Raw genomic sequence first — 6,384 nt, forward strand, 5'->3', positions numbered from 1 at the left:
TTGTGTAGTTGAGAAGTTGATATTGTGGTAATTATTCATATTGAATGAGAAAGACTAAGAAATTTTCAATTTTTTGACAATTTCATGATCTTTTTCATACAATACTCATAATTTTATTATCAATCAGAGTATAAGTATAATATCCAATTGCATTGCTACTACAAAATGTATAATTAAACCTAAAAGCGATTAAGAGATAAATGCAATGACCTCATTATACTTTCACGAAGTAAGTAAGTTCAATTGGATTTTGATAAATAAATAAATAAATATATATATATATATATATATATATATATATATATATATATATATATATATATATGTACTGTGGATGATTGTTAATTGTTATTGTTCGAGAATGGATCAAGAAATCAACAATACTATAAAAATGATCCTACATAGACCTATATAATTAAAAGACTTTTCTTTTACTTCTACAGAGTTACTTGATAACTTTATTATGTGATAATTAGCTTGATTTAAATTATTATTACATTTAATCACTAGCACACTTTTATTATTTTGCCATTTTCGGCTAATCAAGTGTCAAAATGAATTATTAGTATTAGAAAGTAAACCTTGATTACCCTAGTAAACCTACATTACCTTAGTAAACCTTAGTTTATTTCCGTATATTTCATATTGACACTTTATAATAGCTTCATTGACACTCTACATTGAAGCATCAAAGGAAGTAGCAAGGTTGGTGATTTTTTTGTGGGAACAGTAGGATACTTTATTTCTGGGTTTCTCCTTGTTAGGCGATCCTCTCACTTTATAAGAGTTATAATTATACACAATACTTGGGAGTCAAATATTAATAACTTAGCCAACGAGATTAAGTAATACCGCACTCTCGTAGAAAAAAAAATTAAGACTAATTTTGTAGAAACATCATCACCTATCTGGGAATTTTGACAAACCAAAACTCTTGACTGTTATTTTCAGTAGAGGAATGCTACTAATAATAGACAATAGTGGAAGAATGCCTTTTCTTCTGCTGTCTTCCTAGCTCTGACATTTCGTTATTCAAGGGTTGGTTAGGCTATATATTTAGGGAGTGCAATCAATATACCTGTATTGGACTATCCCTCAGTGGGGCGATCTCTCGCACAAGTGGTGAACTTCCAGCAAAGAACTTTGGAAAGGAAGTACATTGTATTTTGTTAATACTCTGAATACTTCATTTCACTGGTATTTCCAATTAAGATATCAATTATTTCTATCACATTTTTGACTGTCAAAGAATTCCTTTTTCATTTGAAGGAGATCGTATGACCCAGCAACTCACAGTTTATAAAATAAAATGATTTGGCTCTTTTTCTTATGGGAAACTGAAATTTTATTTCATAAATCTAGGAATGATCCATTGGTTGAGAGATTTGAATGTCTTATATACATCTATGTTTTATTCATTTATTAATTATAACTGTAATTTTTTTTATACAAGCCTTCTTTAAGCAGATGGAAACATTTTTCTAGAAATCCCCATGTATAAGCACCGCTTGGTTTCTTCTTCTCCAAAGCCAAGTCAGACGCTCTCTTAAGGGCTGTCACAGATTAGCCCTTAATAACACTGGCTAGCAGTTGCTAGACTAGCGTGGAAATCCTGTTTAGCAATTTCCAGAATTTCTGAAGATCCTTTTGCAGCTACAGGCTCGCATTTCAGAAATCCCGCTCAGCTAAATTCGGGTTAGGGTAAAATGGACTTGTAGTACTATCTCTAATCCCAAGTTGGAAACGAAAGTTTTTGAATTTTGATGATGTGAATATTGAAGCATAATCGGAAATGATACACTTGGGTGTTGAGAAATTTATGAAAATTGACTTCAATGCTTTTATCATTGATTCTGAATTGGCTTTTCGTAGTGGAATCAACCAACAAAATTTTGAGAATACATCAATACAACTGAAAATATACATATTCCATTGAGTCTGAGTGTCGATGTAAAACATGGCTAATGGTTCTTCCTCTATTTTGGAAGAAAGAAATCCATAGTTCGTTTGTTGTGCAGACCTACTCTGACCACATATTATACATGTTTCAACTAGATATTGAATATCTATCATCATATCTGGCCAATAAAAATGTTCAAAGATTCTGTTGATAGTTTTTGAAATTCCAAGATGTGCACCGAGAATGCTGTCATGATAGTATCGAAATATCAGTGGCACTAGAAGTTTGGGTACTACAATTCTGAGCTTTTCTTGGTTTCGAATCTTTATTACTAATACTCCGTTGGAAATACTGTAAGGAAACTGATCATGGTTATTAGCAATTTTCTTCATTATGTCAGGATGAAATGAAAGGATCATTTTTTTATGTGTTCTGATGTTGGTAAACACTAGTGGGAAATCTGTGATTTCCAATGTATTCACGAGATTCCACACATTTCCACTATCAATTTCCTTATGTTCATCCTCTTCTTCTTCGATATCACTCTCATCTTGATATATCCTGAATAAGCAATCGGCGGTCACATTTAAACGACCAGGAATATGTTCCACTTCAAATTGTAATGCTAGAAGTCTATGTATCCATCTTCCTGACCGACAAAATTTGTTTGTCCTGTCATAGAATCCATGATAGTGCACTGTTGTCGGTTAATAATAGGAATTTTGCTTGTTGAAGGTAAAGTTTGAATCTTTCCATTCCAAAAATCGCAGCATAACATTCAATTTCATAAGTTGAGTACTTACACTCTTGCTGAGTTGGTTTTTTAGATGCGTGAGCAATGGGCTTTAATACTCCATCAATTTCCTGTGAGAGTATAGCTGCTACAGCTTTGCTGCGTCCGTCTATTTGCAATGCAAATTGTTTTGAAAAATCGGCAGTTTTCATTACTGGTGGGTTCATGATTGCATACTTCAATTGTTGGAATGCCTTGTCATGTATCTCTTCCCATACAAACTTGACATTTTTCTTCCTCAAATCATTCAATAAAGCTGCGATTTCAGCATAGTTTTGGATATATTTATAATAATACCCAGTCATACCAATGAATCTCGCTATAGCTTTCGCATTTTTGGGCTTTGGAAATTCTCGAATGGAATTTGTTCTGTTAGGGTCGATAGTGATACCATTTCGATCAACTAGATTTCCTAAAAATGGAATGTGTTTCTTTGCAAAATTAGTCTTTTCTGGTTTCACAGTAAATCCGGCTTCTCTTAATTTTGATAACACAACTTTAATGTGTACTAAATGAGATTCAAAATCCTATGAATAAATCACTATATCATCAAGTTAATTTAAAACAAATTTGAATTTTATATCCTCAAAGATTGTATCTAGAATGGAAGTCATGTCTTGTGCACCTATACTTATACTGAACGGAACTCTATTATACTGATAGGTTGTCCTCTGAGTACAGAAAGTTGTTAAATGTTTACTTTCCTCAGATAAGGGCATCTGATAATATGCTTGATTTAAATCTAACACAAAAAAATACTCGGCATTATGGAACCAGTGGAATATGTTATCCAGATTGGGCAGCGGAGTAGAATCTAATGATATCTTCTTATTTAGTGCACAGTAATCAACGACTACACGTTCACCTCCTCCCTATTTTGATACTGAAAACGCAGGGCTAGAATAACATGAAGTCGACTTCTCAATTATTCCATCTTTGAGTATCTTCTTGATTTTCTCATTCATGATTTCCATTTTCATAGGGTTTAGTTGATAGGGAGCTTCTCTTACCGGTTCCTCTGATATAAGGCGAATTCTAGAAATCCCCATGTATAAGCACCGCTTGGTTTCTTCTTCACCAAAGCCAAGTCAGACGCTCTCTTAAGGGCTGTCACAGATTAGCCCTCAATAACACTGGCTCGCAGTTGCTAGACTAGCGCGGAAATCCTGTTTAGCAGTTTCCAGAATTTCTGAAGATCCAGCTACAGGCTCGCATTTCAGAAATCTTGCTCAGCTAAATTCGGGTTAGGGTAAAAGGAATGATTTTATTCGTTAAAGCTTTAGTTTTTATCTTCTTGGAATATTTCTGCGACCTTCTTTTACAATTCTTATCAAATTTATTTTTCCTCTCTCTCTCTTCCTAGCTTTGAGTAATTCATCTTTACTTCTTGATTCATACTTCGAATCAATGGAGTTGATATAATTATCATTATCAATGCTATGCATTATACCTCTATTCTCATTAGTATTGCAGTTTCCTCTCTCATCAAATTAAACTAGTCTTGCTTGTTTATTTCTACATTCATTGGCATAATGTCCTATTTTCTGACATTTGAAGCATTTCAAATAACGCATGGTTTTAGTGCCATTAGTAGAATTTGAAGATTCCATTTTATGTTTCATAATCTGTTCTTCAAAACTGTCATTGTTGGGATTTGATCTACACACTTTAGCCATATGACCTAATTTTTGAAAATTATAATATCTTGATGGGACTGTACCCCCTTCTTAAAATATTTGTTGTACGTTTCTATCTGAATGTGACTCAAATCGATCTCTTTCCCCATTCGCAAATAGAAGATTTTGTGATTGAATGCATATTTCGTCGAGGTCCCTAAAATTTCTAGGCTTGAACTAGAATACTAATCTTGATCTTTCCTCAGGATTCAAACCTGAACATATATTAGTGACAATCTCTTCTTCTGATTTTTTCAATTGCAATAATTTGACTGCCTCTTTTATAGAGGCATTAAAGTGGATTAAGCAAATCTGAAGCCCTCCGAGCACTCATGAATGGCTTTCAGAAGGTTGTTTCGCAGCTTCTGACTGTCCTCATACACTGGCAAGTCAAGTTGATTGAAACAGGTATGAGCCGAAGGAAAATCTGTCGGTTGACCTCTCATCATGGTGTATCTGGAATTTCTTGACTCCATTCATACCCTCAAGGGCTGAGAAGCCTTGGAGTGGCACTTTCGATGTACCGGTCACGAACTGAAGGAACTTTGCCCTTTCAGCTAGGTTGAATTCACATAGGGCTCTCCAGAACCATTGAATCTGGAGGGAGCTGTGTTGGTAATTGTAGGCGAGTAGGCGAGACTTTTGTAGGAAGTGTAATCCTCACTTTCCATATCTGTTTACTTGACCGGAATATCCAGAATTCGCTTGTAGAAGGAACAAGTAAAGTGGCACTGGAGAAGTTTGTTGTCATAGATTGCTTTTGCAATCACCCTCCTGATGAATTTGAAGTGGAGAAGATGGTCCGGGTTGTAGTGCAATGAGGTATTTATAGTGTACATCACTTTGTCGCCCTCTGATGTAGTGAAAAGTGCATAATCCGGGTTGAAAATATCCCTCGATATAATCATATACCATTCTCTCAACAGGCCTCCGGCATCCTGCCCTTTTTTCCCTTTGAAGACGTTGTAGTAGCGGTTATTCCATTTTTCAGGAGTACAATGGTGCAATTCGTGGAAGGAGTCCTCAAAGATGGATGCCATCTTGACGTGCAAAGCAAGTTCTTTGCGATGAGCCGCCTCATCAACACACTCCAGCTCACTGCGGAAATAACGTCATTCCACGTCAAAGTCCAACATGCGGGTATGTTTGACCAACACCAAGAAAGGCCTGTCCACAAGTGGCCTGCTGCTCTGGCGCAGAATGTGATTCAGCACTGTACGGTGCGTTTTGGCAAATTTAAGGAACTTGGATTGGGTAAATTCAGGTTGTGATGATGATTCACTCTCCAAGCCATCAGTAGGCAGAGGCAAGAGAGGGGGCGGAGTGGCCAACTCACTTGAGAGCCAGCACCTCCCTTGCTGCTTGTGGATTGGCTGCATGTGGCCTGGTCGCTTGTGGCCTGGCTACTGCCCTGGTTGCTTGTGGCTGGCTACTGCCCTGACTACTGCCTTGCTCGCTTTCTTTGCTGGGTACTGCAGCCTCTGTGCTGCTGGCGTGCACTATAAAGAATGCTTTGACGGCCAGCTGCAAAATGAGACAGGCGTGAGTGTCTTGAGACTTGTCAAGTTGACACAAACAGTCACTGAGCGATGTTCACAGATCATCCAGTTTCAGAAGTTTGCTGAGAGGTGTAGGAGTATTCCTTTTTCTCTCTCTGCCAGCTCCTTGGCCATTTTCATCAGCAGCCTTTCTGTCATTGCTTCTCGCCTGTGCCTGCAGGTATAGCTACTGATCCTTATCTTCTCCCTCTTCATCATCTTCATCATTTTCTTCATCGTCCTTGTTTCAAAAGCGCAAGTTGAACTTCTGATTTGGACAATGACTTTAAAAAGACGCAACATGGAGGATTAGCTGGATGTTTTTGAGATCAAAGGTCCCATTGCAGACAGTTGAAGATCGATACTGGTCTTCACTCTTTTTGGAGTGGACACCACTATTGTATCATTCATAAATCGGTTCCTCAAGATTCCTTCCCTGATGGTCTCGGTTTCGTCATTCTTTTCTTCATTCTCTGC

At 36.8% G+C, this 6,384-nt stretch overlaps 1 pseudogene; it reads right to left on the reverse strand.

Annotated features, from left to right (window-relative positions):
• Positions 1 to 4,671: 4,671 nt before the first annotated feature.
• On the reverse strand, positions 4,672 to 5,748 carry LOC120348764 (annotated as a pseudogene).
• Between the last annotated feature and the right edge of the window lie 636 nt (positions 5,749 to 6,384).

Source organism: Nilaparvata lugens, chromosome 9 (genome assembly GCF_014356525.2).
Source record: "Nilaparvata lugens isolate BPH chromosome 9, ASM1435652v1, whole genome shotgun sequence".
In the NCBI taxonomy this organism is placed as follows: domain Eukaryota; kingdom Metazoa; phylum Arthropoda; class Insecta; order Hemiptera; family Delphacidae; genus Nilaparvata; species Nilaparvata lugens.